The 15,841-nt window shown below is 41.3% G+C and overlaps 1 long non-coding RNA gene across 2 annotated transcripts; it reads left to right on the forward strand.

The window, feature by feature from the left end:
- Positions 1 to 11,089: 11,089 nt before the first annotated feature.
- On the forward strand, positions 11,090 to 15,541 carry LOC106029790 (uncharacterized). Of its 2 annotated transcripts, none has more exons than XR_010830176.1 (3): positions 11,090 to 11,624; positions 12,985 to 13,317; positions 15,360 to 15,541. It is a non-coding gene; the product is annotated as an uncharacterized lncRNA (long non-coding RNA). The 2 variants fall into 2 exon arrangements; XR_010830177.1 differs by having other exon boundaries at positions 11,446 to 11,624; positions 12,985 to 13,077.
- The last annotated feature ends 300 nt before the right edge of the window (positions 15,542 to 15,841 follow it).

Consider the following 15,841-nt stretch of genomic DNA (forward strand, 5'->3'; position numbering starts at 1 on the left):
CTGTAGGATTCTTTTTTTTTCAACAGTTGGCTCTGCCAAACTTTGTCAACACATCTACAGCTCTAGTCATAAAAGAAATGGAGTTCAGAGAAGCAACAGCTTGTAGATAAACACAGGAGAGGCAACAGGTATACGAATAACAAGCTAGCTGTGACTATAATGATATGTGAAACACAACTTGGTGATGAAAATGGAAGTGTAAGTATTCCATTTGACAGAAAATTCAGATACCTTTCTTATGAATACAGTGCAATGTAAAAGATTATTCCAAGGATGAATGATCCAGGCAGATGTGCATGAAAGTATCACCGATACCTTAGACTTTAGTCCAAAGCCTAAGAGACTTAAAAATTTCTTTTTCTGAACAAATTTTGCCAGAAAAATCACTCCAGATCCTGAAGGCCATACCTTGATGGCTTGAGTATTTTGCAGTTCTGTAAGAAGCACATGAAAATGGCATGTCAATGCAAATTTTGGGCCTACCCAAACAAGTAGTTACTAACAGGGACTTGCACCAAGAAGAGCATTAGGCCATGCAGCTCTCACAATCAAGTTCAGACTTTGTCAGTAGCATGGTCTGACAACACTGGTAGTGTAAGATACATTTCTCTTAAGGAAAAGAAAAACTAAGGAGATAAATACAAACCTAGTGATGGATTACAGACTGTGCTAACAGCTGCACTGGAAGAGTTTATAAAATAAATGGACACAGTTCTGTTCAATTTTCAACAGGAACAGTTGAAAGCACCTTCATTATTATTGTAAAGTAAATGGATGTACCAGACCAGGAAGATTCAAAGTGAATGAATGAAATTGTAGCTTTTTTAATACAATGCTTCATCATTCTGCCAATGTGCATCCCAGGGGGATAGAGGTAGTAAATACTGAGAAACACCTTCTAAATTTCTAATAGCAAGAAAACGTTTTTGATATTAGGTTACCCAGTAAGCAAAAAAAAAAAAATTAAAAAGAGACAGCAAGTTTTTAGACATCTTTTGATTATGATTACCTCTGTTTTTCTGGTAATGTGTCTGGGTATTACAGAGCTTTCTGTGGTTCCAAGAGATAGAAACAGTGGATTTAGACGGAAATAAAAAGGGGACCTTAAAAGAACCTAGATAATAGGCATTGGGAAACAACAGATCATTTTATATGACTGATTTTACCCTTTAGAGTAGCAGAAAAGGAATCCAGTCTTTTCTTGGCTTTATGCCTATATCTCTCTGGTATGAATCATACTGATTGGTTAGAGAATTTTGTCTCCTTTATATGTTTTTATATTTTGGTGCTCAGACACTGCAAGTTCCCGCATAATAGTTAATACATGGGAATAGTCAATACAGCAGCTAACACATAGACAATCATCCTCACACTGTGATCACACTGGAGGTCTTGTGCAGGCCCTGCACAGTCAATCTGTGTATAGTGGCAACATCAGTAAGACTTCCATGATATTAAACATTTAAAAATTACAGACAAATGGTCAAGTTTCTCTTCTTCTGGCAGGACAAAACGCAAGAAAGACTTCATGTTTCAGTGAAATTAAAATATATGTACCACTGGTCAAAATGATGATAATCAGTATGGCCAAGCATTTCAAACGCTAAGCTGCTTCCTTTATGTATTTTTTATCAATCCCAATGAACCATTTTTCAATTATCCTAGCTAATTGTGCTTCATTGATCTTTTCAGTGAATTTTGATGACTGCACAGAATATGTATGTTTGAATTTCCTGAAGATAAGCACAGAACACATGGGCTGTACATAATACATGACAAAGACAAGAATACTTAAGGTGTGCTGAGAAGAAGTGGTCTAATTTTTCTGCCATCCTTTTTCTTTTTCTACTGCTTGCCTAATGAACTCAGAATCTACTCCTGTGTCAGCACTGGGGTACTTCCTTTTCATGGGCTGATGTATCATGGTCTCCTTTCCTTGTGCACCAAGAAAATAGCGCTTCCTCCAGGGATCAGATTTCATCTAGAATAGATTAACAAACCTCATTTTCTTCCAAAATCTGCTATTTTTAATCATCTGAGAATTTGGCCTAGAATATTGCACAGCAATTTGGAGGCACTACGGGTAAAGTTGTGTCATTTTACCTGACAAATAATGCTGTGACCCCCAAATCCAGATAACTTCTTAAATTGGCATTTCATGGAATTTCAAAGATCCCCAAGAATTTCAGTAAGGAGATGATGGTTGAGTTTTTATATAGGACTTTGAGGGACCATGAATGCATTTGGAATGTGAAAGGGCTTTTTTCAAACACCTGACAGGAACTTCTGCAGTTATTCCAGGAAGTCTTAGAAATGAGCCTTGAAGAAACATAAAATTATGTGTAAAACCTGAGCTACTTTTGTTGCTTGTTTCACTGCAGTCAGCATATCAAGCACTCAAGGGTATGTGAAGTTTTTGTGTCCAAGAGAATTCTTCCAGGTTGTAAGCCCAAAGTTTTGGTTAGGTTCTGCATCATTGATAGAGTCCAAGCCAAGGAGTGACCAGTCCTGAAGGACGAACGCAATCTTTCTTCTGATGGCTTTGGGCCATCACTATAAAATATGGTTTCTCCCATTGCTTACGCCTACATTAGTTTCAGAATTGCCTGCGGTTCTGTTAGAACAGAGTATCCATTTAGAGAATGACTATCAACTGGCAGAATGTCATTTCTTCCCTCATGGATGTTGGTTGGGTGGTGTTTCATGTCTGAGGTACTTCTGATTTCCCTCAAGTTCTTTATAGCAAGTTTTCTGCATTGATTGCAAGCATAGAAGCACTTTCAATAACCGGCAAATCTCAAGTTTTTGAATTTTCAAGATATCTATGTTCAAATGAGACGATTCACTGAAGTTAGATTGTTTGATCTCTGCTTAGAAAATGTAGGATATACACTGAGTAAGAGAGGAGATGGAATTATAGCTGTTTGGGAAGCCCCGAAAATAGACAGGTACCATGCATGCTGTTAACAATCAGACCCGTGAGACACCACCAAGGAGTTACCGCCATGATTTGGATAGCTGCTCTTGTTCTCCTCCTACGCTGGGGACTAGGTCATAGAATCATAGAATGAGAGAACAGCTTGGGTTGGAAGGGACCTTAAAGACCATCTAACTCCACCCCTCCTGCCACTGGCAGAGATGCCACCCACTACGTCAGGTTGGCCAGGGCCCCATCCAGCCTGGCCTTGAATACCACCAGGGATGGGGCATCCACAACCTCTCTGGGCAGCCTGTTCCAGTGCCTCACCACCCTGACAGTGAAGGATTTCCTCCTAATGTCTAGTCTAAATCTTTCCTCTTTTAGTTTAAGACCATTCCCCACTGTCCTATCATTATCTACCCGAGTAAAGAGTCCTTCTCCATATTTTTTATAAGACCCCTTTAAGTATTGAAAGGTCACAGTGAGGTGTCCCTGGAGCCTTCTCTTCTCCAAGCTGAACATCCCCAGCTCTCTCAGCCTTGAGAGAGGTGTCTCTCTCAGGTCACAATGACAGCTGTACTTAGAAGTACCCCCCCACTACTACTACTCATACTAAATGTCAGCTTAGTTACTCAGCCTGTCCTATCTCATCCTATATGGTCAGAACTGCCTTGGTATGGCATTAGGATTTGAAATATGTTTCTCAGTTATCAGCAATCCTCATCTGAAATGGACAGTTACTGCTTCAAAGAGAAATAAATCAGTTATCAAGTCATCTAGACAGTATTTTTTCATCTGTTTTTAAAAATACACGTGTATCATTTCAAAAAACTTTTTGGTGTGGTGCTTTCCTCTTTATGACTAACCTTACTGAACATCAGTAGTATGTCTGTCTTGATGTAAATATGTAGATGAGTCCCTTCTCCCAGGACCTCACAATATAAACCAAGGTCAGGATGATTCAGTTAAAAGCCCAAGTTGTTCCAGGCACAGCTCTACTCTGTAAACGGTGCACAGTACTTATTTACATTAGCTGATTTTTTTTTTTCCTCAGAAAGGAAGTGGAATTATAGTAAAAGCAATGGAACACAACAGTGATTCTTAGTCTGGTGGGTCAAAGTTTATATTTCAGAGGACAAATATAAAGAGCAATTTGGGAGATGACTCTTATTTTTTTAGAAAAGTAAGGCGAAAAAGAAGGCATGAAAATCCTTATAGGACAAAGACACAAAAGAAGAAACAAGGGTTGAATAAAAAAAAGGGGGCTAACAAGTAGCTTTAAACAGCAATTACTCCTGAAAAACAAAGCAGATTAATATCACCAAGACTGAACTCCCTCATGAAGTAGCTCCGGGAACAAAGGACAATAGATGACTCAGAGAGCAGCAAAAGAGCAAAGAAATATTAACTGAACATAGACACTCTTGATGTCAAAGGCAGTCTCTGTCTTCAATCTGCATTTGTGTGTACTGCATGGGTGAGAAGCCAACACAGCTCCATCCCAAGGCACGCATCCCCTTGGCAGAGCATAATGCTGCTAACACCACGTCTCTCAGCTCCCTTCACATTCTCCCAGCAAGTTAGACAAGTCCTAGAGAACATTTCTCTTTTGGGGATTTACACTCACTAAAACACTTATCAAGCAATATGGGAATACCCATCCAGCCTTCCCAGCTGGCTCAGGGTCTTCACACTGAGTCCTTAATGTAACTCCTGCTGAGGTTTTCTACCAGCACAATTCATCTTCATCGTCCAGGCTATAAGCCTCCTTTTCTCCCAAAGGCAAATACAGATTCTCTGTCAGATAAAACCTGTAGGTAAACTGTCTGTGCACTCCCTTTTTCCAAGAAGCGACTCCCAGAGCTTCCCTTTCAAAACTTCTCTGAGGGACCTAAGAGCTGCTCTTCTAATCTTAACTGGGAGGTCTCTAGCGGTAAGCACTTGGCCCGCTCCTCAGCTTGGCTGCTGCAGCTCCAAGCGGTCACCTCTTCAAATGGCAATGTCAGGCAATAGCAGAAAGGAGAGGGGAAGCATATTACAGCCTATACAGCAGAACTCAAGAGTGATGCTGACCATCATACACAGTCAAATCTCCTTTACCCCCCAATTTTAAAGACAACATGAGAAAAACTGTCTTGCAGAATAAAGAAGAAAAGTGCTGTATCACCCCAAAGTGACCTGCTGGAGTTGTCATTCTTGTTCCCAGACAAATTACTGAGGCAATATAATAACAGCAAAGAAAACGTGTCATTCTGACATCAGGCTTGGCAAACCATTCTGGAGGGAGTCCAGGAATGGCGAATGGGCTGGAACAGTCAGAGATGTAACAGCGTGAAGAGATTGGGCTATACAGACAAGGGCATAACAAACTTCAAGGAAGTGTCTGTCACTGACAGTTTCGAATATTCGTAATACGGGGAGATGGAGCACGGGCAACACTGAATTGTCTCATGTTTTGTGTCTCCAGTCAAACAACAATTAGACTGCTCTGGGATGAATATGTAATTGGACAGCAACAGTCTGTTGGAGACTTCTCTCCATTACTGAGCTTTCTGCAGAAGCACTCTACGTTTAAAAGGGAGCTGTGTGTCTGTAAATAGCATGCCTAATTATAGTCTATACTGCCTTGGTCGCCATATAATATATTATCAGTAACCAGAACCAGGCAGCAGCAACATGGCTTCATTCACTAATTGAGGGATGTTCATAAGCTTATTCTTAGACACAATTTAGCAAGAAAATGAGATGGGGTTCCCTCCCCCTCTCCTCCCGCAGAAGGTGCATTATCTCATCTAAAGCATGAAAAGGAAATGGAAACCCATAAAAACCAGTCTTGGTGAGAGAGCAGAGAGCATCTGCTGCAGCACTGGGCCACATGGCCTCCAACTCATCAGGTGAACAGGATATTTGGTGTTTGTAGAGAAGCTGAGCATGAGTCAGCAATGTGTCTTCATGGGGATGAGGGCCAACGGCATAATGGGCTGCACCAGCAAAGGCACAGCCAGCAGGTCAAAGCAAGTGCTTATTCTGTCTACTCAGCACTTGTGAGAAGACTTTTGGAGTACTGTACCCAGTCTGAGCTTCACAGTACACAAAAGACGCTGACAAACTGAAGCAAGTCCAGCAGAAGAGTCCTAAGATGGCTAGGGGACTGGAATACATGAATGAGAGATGTGGGTTTGTTCAGCCTAGGGAATAGTCCATGGGGGGATCGACCTGCTTAACTACCTGATGGGTAGCTGTGAAAAAGACAGAGCCAGCTTCTTCTCAGAGTCACGTAGGGAAAGGTTGAGACGCAATGGGCACAGGCTGCAGCCAGGGAAATTCTGATCAGATGCTAGCAAAGCTTCTTCAGAGTGAGAATGGTCCTGGAGCTGGAGCTCAGAGAGGCAAACGACCCTGGTGAACACAGGCTCAGCGCAACTTGCAGGTGGCAACAGCAGTTTCAGTTCCTTGTGCGGGGAAGCATTTAGCTGAGCTGAGCTTCAAGCACCACTCCTCCATGAAAGGAGTTACCTTCAACCCACTAATTGCTAACAGCTCGTTTCTGTGTGTGCCAGTGGCTCCATGCTGCCCGACCTGCTGCTTCGCTTGCAGTGCTTGCTGCAGGAACTCTGGGCTGGGGCTGTGCTTCTGGATCAGGATGCGGGAGCAGGTGGGCTGCTGATGTGTGAATGAGAGGGGGAGAGAAGTGTGAGATCTGTGGGTGGTGCAGGTTCGCACGCTGTGCCGAGATGCCAATCTGTAGGAGTGAAGAAATACGGTAGGAGGCTATAAAAGAAGACTGACTTTTCTTGTGTATATGCATTTTCTCTGGTGCAAGGAGTCAAACACACACAGAAACTCAGTGTCTCACAAGTTAGGTTTGAAAATCCCTTGTTTTTCAACCACCTACTGGGGAGAAATAGGAAGAAGAAAGTACATTTATGTTACGGTGAAAATCAGAGAAGCTGAAGAACATTTTGTAAATATTAGAAAAATGTCTTTATCAATAGTACTGTGGCCATCAGTGGTATATGCTTCTTTTTATGTAAATGATGGTATTTCCCAGAAATCAGCTAACCGGTGTCCTGGTTTCAGCTAGGATAGTGTTAATTTTCCTCCTAGTAGCTGGTATGATGCTGTATTTCGGATTTAGGATGATGATAATGCTGATAACACACTAATGTACTAGTTGTGGCTGAACAGTGTTTGCACAGAGCCAAGGACTTTTCAACTGGGAGTGAGAATATTTTCCACAAGTAACGGCTCTTGATTTCACTGCCAGTTTGGCGATAAATGCCAGTTCTAATCAGAGACATATGATGTGTTAGCATCTTTTTTGAGTTCTGGGAAAGTAGAGATGAGGTCAGAGATCTCAATACATACCAGAACAAGGAGATACAATAGCTCTAAGTGTATGATCAGCAGGTTCTCTGCTTGCAGTTTTAATAGGAGATAGAAAATAGAAGGGAAGAGATTTTGAAGTAGAGTGCCAGCTGTTTTACTCTCACTACCTGAAGGAAGTTGAAATGGAAAAGAAGCAATGATCAGAATCAAATAGTTAACAAAGAGAAAGTAACCTGGGCCAGCCTTAAGAATGGACGATGGGTTCTCCCTTAGCTCAGTTAAGCTTCTTGCTGTGAACAGCATCAGAGGCCTTTCAGCCTTTATCTGTATAGTCTGATATTTTCCAAAAGGAAGAAAAAACTCACAGTGTGACTAGGTTATTGGATTTGCCTACAGGTAAGCCATTAGGATAATGTATGGAAAAATATGTATCGAATGAACATTTGCCAAAGCTGATTAGAGAGCTTTCTCTGCCAAACAATCTGGAGGACCTGGAACAGCTTTGAAGCATGATGATCACAGATGATTTATAACTGGCAAAGATGTGGTGGGATTCAGAAACAAACAAAAAAAGATAACCAAATGTAAAAGATGTTAGAGGAGGAAATGGAGGAGATACGTCAAAAGTCAGCCCACAAATCAGTAAGAAAGGGTGGCAAAAAGAAATTTGGGCAGAATATAGAAGGAAGGAAGGATCATGCCTGACTCAGTTGTTAAATGCGCTTTGCTAATATCTCCTTCCATCAAGAAGTACTCCTCAGAAATCCTCTCAACCCGTTCAAAATTAGATTGGGCAATGTATGCAAACGTATTCACAGAAAATGCCAAAATACTCCCACCTGGTCAGCTCAAGTAGATGGGGTAGGCTATTAAAGTATGATGTATTCTGATCTGAAGAAGGAAGGTTAAAAGTTCAGAAGAAAAAGATACTAAAACTGAAAAAATGATATTGAGACTGCTAAGAATAATTCGCTTGACAAAGGACTTTAGTGTTTACCTACCACCTTAGGAAAATTTGATCACCAAAGTGGTCACTGAGCTCCAGCCACGGCCTTTGCACCCCCTGGCCTTGCACAAAAGACAGACAGGAATGAGCCTGTAGGTCTCAATAGGGTAGAAGTGTGTCTCATTTACATCAGCAGTCCAGTAGTGACTGACATTGCAGTATTTTCTTTTTCACAGTTCTGAGTGCTGTAGCTACAGGTGAGTCATCTTATTTTCACACCCCTGGTTTTATTTTACTCTGTACAAATGCACTTACTTTCCGGATCACCCCAAATACCCGCAGCCAGCCCTGTAAGCCAACCCATGGCTCTTACTATCTATGAAAAACAGAGGTGCCAAAATCATTAACTGGGTATTTGCATCGGTACAGCTAAAGAACATAAAAACATGGATCTTGTAGAACAAATGGACAAGATGAAGTACTATTAACTAACTGTTTAATAGATGAAGACCTGACACAAAGCTCTCAGAAATCAATTGATTTTTGTGTGTTGTTAGGTTTGACCTTAGGCTGCCCAAGCTCAATGCCCAGCTTGTCAAGGTCTGGCAATGAATCCAGAACAACTGAGTCCATCCTGGTTTTAGTTGCATGATCTTCTGATGAGATACACAACTGATCTGACACTCAGTTCAGTTTAAAAAAACATCCAAACAATACTGCTGCTGTATTTAGCAGTCCTGTGTAATTTACTGTCAGTCAGAAATGATAACACATGGTGGAAAGGCAAATAAGGTTTATTTATAAATCTTTTAAGAATGACTCAGCTACAGTAGGTCATCTCCCCCTCTCCCCCAAAGGCTACATTCTTCTTTCTCCATAATGAATTCTGGAGAAACTTCTTTGAAATGCTTTCATTAAATTTACCAGATACTCTGTTGCCCTTTTTTTAGGTACTGAAGGTTACTGGGCGTTTTCTTGCTCTTACAATATGGTACTGCAAGACTTGCATATATACACATTGAGAAATTTTATCTAGGCTTTCTTTTAGCACTGTTCATGGCATTTTCTACTAATAATTCTTAGTGTCATAGTTTAAAAATGGAAGGTAGCTGCAATCCCATGTTCTTGTTTGTGTTTATCACACGAAGTCAATAGGAACTACCTCTTTTCTATAGAAATTTTACTTGCCTGGACTCAGTCCACTAATGATGCTTTTGAACATTCTGAAAAACTTTCCCAATGTTTTTTGATATCCTTTGAAGAGGAGAAATCAACAGCTCAAAGCCCGATCCAGTGACCATGAAATGAAACGAAGATTCCCACCAAAAGCACTGTATTATGGCCAGAGATAAAGCTGGTTCTTGTAAGTAATTGCCCTTGTTTTGTCCATATTGCATGTGAGCTCTGTCCTACCAGTTCAGCTGCTGTTTGAGTGCCACTGTCTACAAGGATGTTATCAGTTCTGGTAAGATTTCACATACTCCTCCTGGCACAGCTCTAATGTAGGTAGTACATCAATGGGATGGTCTGATTGCTAGTTATGTTCTCTTTTCTATCACATTTGCATTGTGATGGTGCTACTGAGTACTTGTATCTGCTCTTCTAAAATGGCTTTGACGTTATTTTTTTTCCTCTTTGAATAGTTTTTCTATATTACTTTGCTACTTTCATTAAGTTTTTATCCAAAAACTTCAACTGTCAGAGTCCAAGGTTTTATCAAAAACAACTGATCCATTTATTTTTTTTTTCCTTTTTTTTTAGATCTGAGGATTTTTTTCCCTGTGGAAAACAACAGGCTTGGAGTAGTTCAAACACCCTGATCCATTCTTCCTATCCGCTTCTGTGCAGGCTTCATGTAGCATCATGCTTTTCCAGGATCCCTTTTTGCCCAATGTATGTTACAAAAGAAAATTACCTGTCTGTCATTATGTATTTTCATGCCTCAGTTTCTATGAAGATCAGTTCTCGTAATCATCCCATCTTTGTTCTGTTCTCAAAGGCTGTTCCACTTCTTATTCTGCAAAAGGGACCTTCTTTTGACACTCTCTGTACTCATTATTAAAACTGTTTATAAGAAATGATAACTCATCAAGGATAGGGCAAAATAGCAAGATACTTCAAATGTACATTTGTGCTCAGCTGTTCAGCTCACAGGCAGGAGAGAAAGAGCATGAAGGAAGCAATATCTTAGGAACACTTCGTGAGATTCTCTTAAAAAACTTCCACTATATATCTAACCATGACAACACTTCAGTGTTTGAGGATATTTTAAGCTAACTAAGATTCAAATTTCTTCCCATTTTCCCTTCTCCTTCTCCACTCATCATGGATGACAACATCATCTTCCTACTCACTAAGCATAAGCAGTGCACCATATTCCCTTTTACCCCTCCCAGACTACCTTATATCTTGGCTCTGTTTAAATATTATCACTCCTTCCTCCTCAACTTTGCAAAGACCATCATGTTTTGCCTGAGAGATTGCCAAAGTGTTTGTCGATGGGCTGATAATCTCACTGTTTGACTAGTGTCACCTCCACTTTTCCAGCTCTCTTGCCTGCAGTCCTTTTGCCTCTCACGCCTATGCCAAACACTATTGCAATTTTCTATCTTGCTTGCCAAACGCTATTGCTATTTTCTGCCTTGCTTTTTGCTTGTTTTCCAGGTCCACCTTGCTTTCTTTTCACCATCTTACTACTTTAAGTGTAAACAAGGTTTTGAAGACTACCACAAAGTAACATTTACCATGATAACCAGATCTCCTTTGGCACAAAAATAACAGCTCCATGCCTTGTTATTCCAACTGTGAATAACTCCTGATCTGTCATGATCAGTATGTGACATGATATAACGATCCCTGTCAAAAAACAGGAAAACTTCACCAGAGCATTCTTCAATTCCTTCTCAAGTCTTTCTTCTCCAGGTCTTCTGGGTAATCATGACTATTTTGGAGGGTGAATTAAGACCACTCTGTAGCACGCAGAATCAGGTGGAAGAAGCTGCACCTCCTCCATCAGAGAAGGCAGTAAACAGGAGGCAGGCAGGAAAGAAAATAGGACTGATAGCTTAGTAGTGATCACAGCTTTAAACCAGCTTCCAGCTTCCATCTTGACTGGGCTCTGCTCCAGATCACTCAAGAAATATTGGGGAAACTCAATTTCATCAGATTTTCCAGGCCAGAGAGACAAAGGCCCTCTGCAGCCCCGGAGCAGCAGGGCGGGTGGCGAAGGCCCTTCGCCACACAATGGCATCAGTGAGGTCAGCACGACCGGGCTGCTGCAGGCCGTGGGCACGGTGCTGGGCTGGGTCAGGCTGAAACAGGCTTCGCCGAGTCCTCCGCAGGGGAGAACAATGAGAGGCGTGAGAAACAGGGGCTACTACCTGGGAGTGTAGCGTTGGTTCCTCTGACTTGATGCCTAACTTCTCGATGGTAAGAGTAGTGCTGTCTCGTCTCGTGTTTACTCTCTTTTTTTAATGTAGACTTTGAACTATGGCACAATTTAACTACTCTGACAGGGGCTGTTTGCCTTTTCTGTCTGATCTTTTTTAAATGAAAACTCTTGTCCAGACTTCCTGCACTTACTTGCTAAACAAACAGATCTTCAGACAACATCCCTCAGCTTACCTCAACTGCCGTCGCTTTGAAAGGGCACAGAATTATGCGGGTTTACACAGGAGCTGATGGAAGTACCCAACAGGCCTTTCTTTCAAACTCCATATGCAACTAGATACTCCAAACTCCATATGTAACTAGATACCTCCAGCTACAGTCAGTACAAAATTGCTCTCTTCCGAAAACGAGACAGACTATGGAGGTTTAGTCATGAGGATACGGGAGATGGAGGATACTGAGAGATGGAAGGGCCAAAGTGGAGGAGTCCGTGTGGTACAACTCAGAAGTGAGATCAGCTTCAAACACCTGGGTGGGAAGAAAACCGTCTAGTTTTCTCTAGCTTTTTTTCTGTTTACAAGCACAATTGACCTTTAATTTGAGAAAAACAAGGTAAGCATATCATAGTCACCCTCTACCATCATCTGGAGCTCAGTCCTATGCTGATGGTTTGGCATTTGACACAGGTGACAGGGGAAGACATTTCAAGCAAGGAGTAAGGAAAAGGCAGGAATGCGCACTGGGATGGGACAAGAGCCTTTTAAATCAATAATTAAGTTTGTGAAATTTATAATCGATAAACCGGTTAACATTAGAGGTGCTAAAGTATTCAGAAAAAAAAAAAAAAACAAACATGATTTAAAAATGTAAAACATATAACACAAGTTAAAAATACTGTAGCTTTAAGAAGCTAAAATTTCCTTATGTTCAGAGGGAGAACATATCTGCCTCTGGCTTCTGTATGGCAGGTTCCTGCCGTACCATGCCTGTAAAGGGAAAGCCTCCACTTCAATGTGCACCCTGTGTGACACCATTCACTGGAGCTGTACTGGTGACAAATTTGACTTTTATCTCCTTCTCAGTTTCATTGACAGTGACCCTTCTGCCTCTTCCATCCTGGTGTCAGGAATCTGGGTCAAAGGCCTTCATCTCTTTATAGGGATGTGGCACAGTAACTTGACAGAGCCGTACCCCCTTGACTCCTATAGTTAAGAAAAAAGTATTCATGTTTTCATAAGCTCCATATGTTTCCATAGATAAAAAATCTACTGGGAGGAATATTCTGCAGTTAACCAGTTGGGAAAAAAAAAATTACAATTTGTTTCTCATGGTTACAGATGATTAACACTATTTTTATTTTTAACTCCTCCCTCCCCCTCCTCCCCCCCAATTACACTAGGAGGAAACTCTAGGAGATCTTCCTTGTGATCTGAACACCAGAAGTTGCCAGTCACCAGCAGCTGGAAATCAAGAAATGCACAGGCAGATGAAGGTACACGAAGAAAATGATAATTTTCAAACAAAATTAACCAGCGGTGAGGGTGAGATAAACACACGGCTGAAGACAAAGCAGCTAAACCTCAGGCTGAACCAAGCATCTCAGCCTGACCTGGAAAAACTGAGGGTAGATATGGAGCTTACCGTGCTGAAATGCCAGTATGAGGAGAAGCAAAGGGAACGGCAGCATAAAGAGAAAATGTGTTTTCTTCAGCTGCAAACATCACCAGCACATGTAAGTCTGCTTAAAAAGCAGGGAGGAAGAGTGGGTAGTTCCAGATGTGTGCTCAGCACCCAGTGGTTCTAAATGTAATCCTCAGCACCTCCACGCCTCAATACAAGTTCATTCAGTGTGATGCAGCTGGACGCCCTTTTCCCTCTAGCCTGGCAAAGCTGGAGGAGGAAGTTTCCACTTACCCTATCACAATCTTCAGCTCTGAGAGTAGACTGAAGTAAGCAAGCCCCTTTTCCCTTCCTTGCTCAAAACCCTTCCCAGGTGCTTGCTGGTTCATCAGCGTCTTCCAAAAGGCAGCTTCACTACATACAAATCTTCCTTTTCTGTGCTTTCCTTTCCAGCTAACTTTCTGCGCGATACCTTGAAGATACTGCCATACCCTATGCAAGGGTAGGAGAGGCCCACAGCCCACTCGCTCCTACACTCCCTCTGGGCTGTTTGCATACAGACAGGCATTCTTCTAGAATACTTTACTATAATTTAACTATAAATGCACCCCTAGATTATATAGCCCCATATTTCTTTGGTTGGGGCATATAAGCAGAGCATAGCTGAGGCTGGAACCTGTATACAGAGGTCACATTTTTTTTCTGAGGCAAGGTAGCAATCGTTCAGTCAGCTCAAAAATACCCTGTGCCTGAATAAATTCTGAAACTGAAGAGGAGATGAGAGAACCAAATCCCAGGCATAGGAAAACAAGCAGTTGTGATGGTTAATAGACACAAGGACAGCTCATAGGAAAAGAATAATGAGACATGGAGCATGATGTAAAAGAAACGGGCCAGATGGCACTACAGCTGTGGGGAAACTCAGCTAGCTCTGAAATGAGTCTTCAGTTACTCAGACTGCTGACTGTGGATCCAAGCTACTGAGTGAAAAAAAAGAAAAAAAGAAAAAAAAAAGAAAAAAGAAAAAATAGCTCTGGTTGTCTCAGGAAAGTGGCAGTTTGTTAACAATTATCCATTTGAAAGCAAAATGAAGCAGGTGATGTTAAGAAGTCGATTATTGCACAAGTGATGAAGAGCCATACGTGAATGTTCCCTGCCTCTCTTCATCCAGAAGCAAAGATTTAGCAGATACTTTAGAAAGTGGAGTTATAACTTAAACCTTAAGGAACAACTGCTAATAACTTTATTCTGTACAGGATTATCCACTTTAGATCAGTTCCAGGAAGTCTTTTGAGGTCATGCAATACCTCCTTGGATGGCTCAGTATGTAAATAGGAAAATGAATCCATAAAGTACTGTTGTGAGTTTGATGATGTAGCAGTATGGGATTTCTGTGCTAGCATTTATTTCCTTAACGCTTTTGTCTACCAGTGATAAAGATCACAAGGAAAAACCTAACCCTAGCCTAATTCAGCTCTCATTTGAATCAGAATAACTCTTTGGGGATAGCAGTGCTCTTATGGTAGATTTTAAAGCAGCTACTAGTTGCTATACAGCATGATGCTGTTCTTACGGTAGTTAAATGGAGCACTGTTCCAGAAGACTGGGCTATGAACTAAGAACAAATCTCCAAAGCAGTCAAAAATGAGCAGCAGCAATGACCTTAAGTGACTTTACGTACAAATTCTTGGAAACTGTGTATTATTTAGCTCATCATCTGGGATTTAAAGAAATATTCTGCAGCTGACACAAAAATGTCCAGAATATTGCTGTTCCTGTCTATGCTACAAGAGCATAAAATTAGGGTGAAGCACAAGAAAGGCAGAATTCAGTGCTAGAATATTCAGGTATTCAGAGAAATTTTAGTGCACACCATCAAGCACTAGCTGAATGGTCTCCCTAAGCGAGCAGTGCCATCAGTCTGCAATTCACTGGCACTCTCCCCAGCAGTTGTACTGGTTTTCAGTTGGCCATGACAAGTGTCGGTGCCAAGTGCTTGTCCTCGGAATATTCATGGCTGTAATTCAGATAGGAGGGCAACTGTGCGCCACTCTACGAGCAGTGCTGGGCTGGGCAGAAAGAGTACATTAGATTTTTCCGCCTGATTAAATCCTCCTCTATGTATCATCTATTTTTGCTCTGTTTTTCCTACAGTCTGATGAAAGATTACAGGACAGCCATGTACCCCAAGACCATACTGCTTTGCTTTTGTACTGCTTCATCTTCATACTCCTTATCAACACAGCAAAGGAACTGCTGTTCTTTTTTGTTGAGAAGCATGAGCTGTTTGTTATTGCACTAACCCTGTTATATATAATTAAAAATCTCTGGAATTATTTGCTTGTTATTAGTTCTTCCTCTCCAATATCAGCCTTCTCTGAAATTCCTGACTGCAATCTACAGTGTTCAGATGTGAGGATGAAAGGCACCTTACAAGGAGGATCAGCCATGTGATATGAGTCACTGGTGTTTTTTCTGATACTTCACATTTCAGAACCTGTCTCATTTGCCTGACGCTCTCTCAGCCCTGTAAACTATTTCATCGATAACAAACTATTTCCTTTATCAAAAATCATTTAACTAATTAAGTACAGTTAGAGAACTGATGGACCAAAGATGTATTACAACACCTCGTC

Source organism: Anser cygnoides, chromosome 3 (genome assembly GCF_040182565.1).
Source record: "Anser cygnoides isolate HZ-2024a breed goose chromosome 3, Taihu_goose_T2T_genome, whole genome shotgun sequence".
NCBI classification, from domain to species: Eukaryota; Metazoa; Chordata; class Aves; order Anseriformes; family Anatidae; genus Anser; species Anser cygnoides.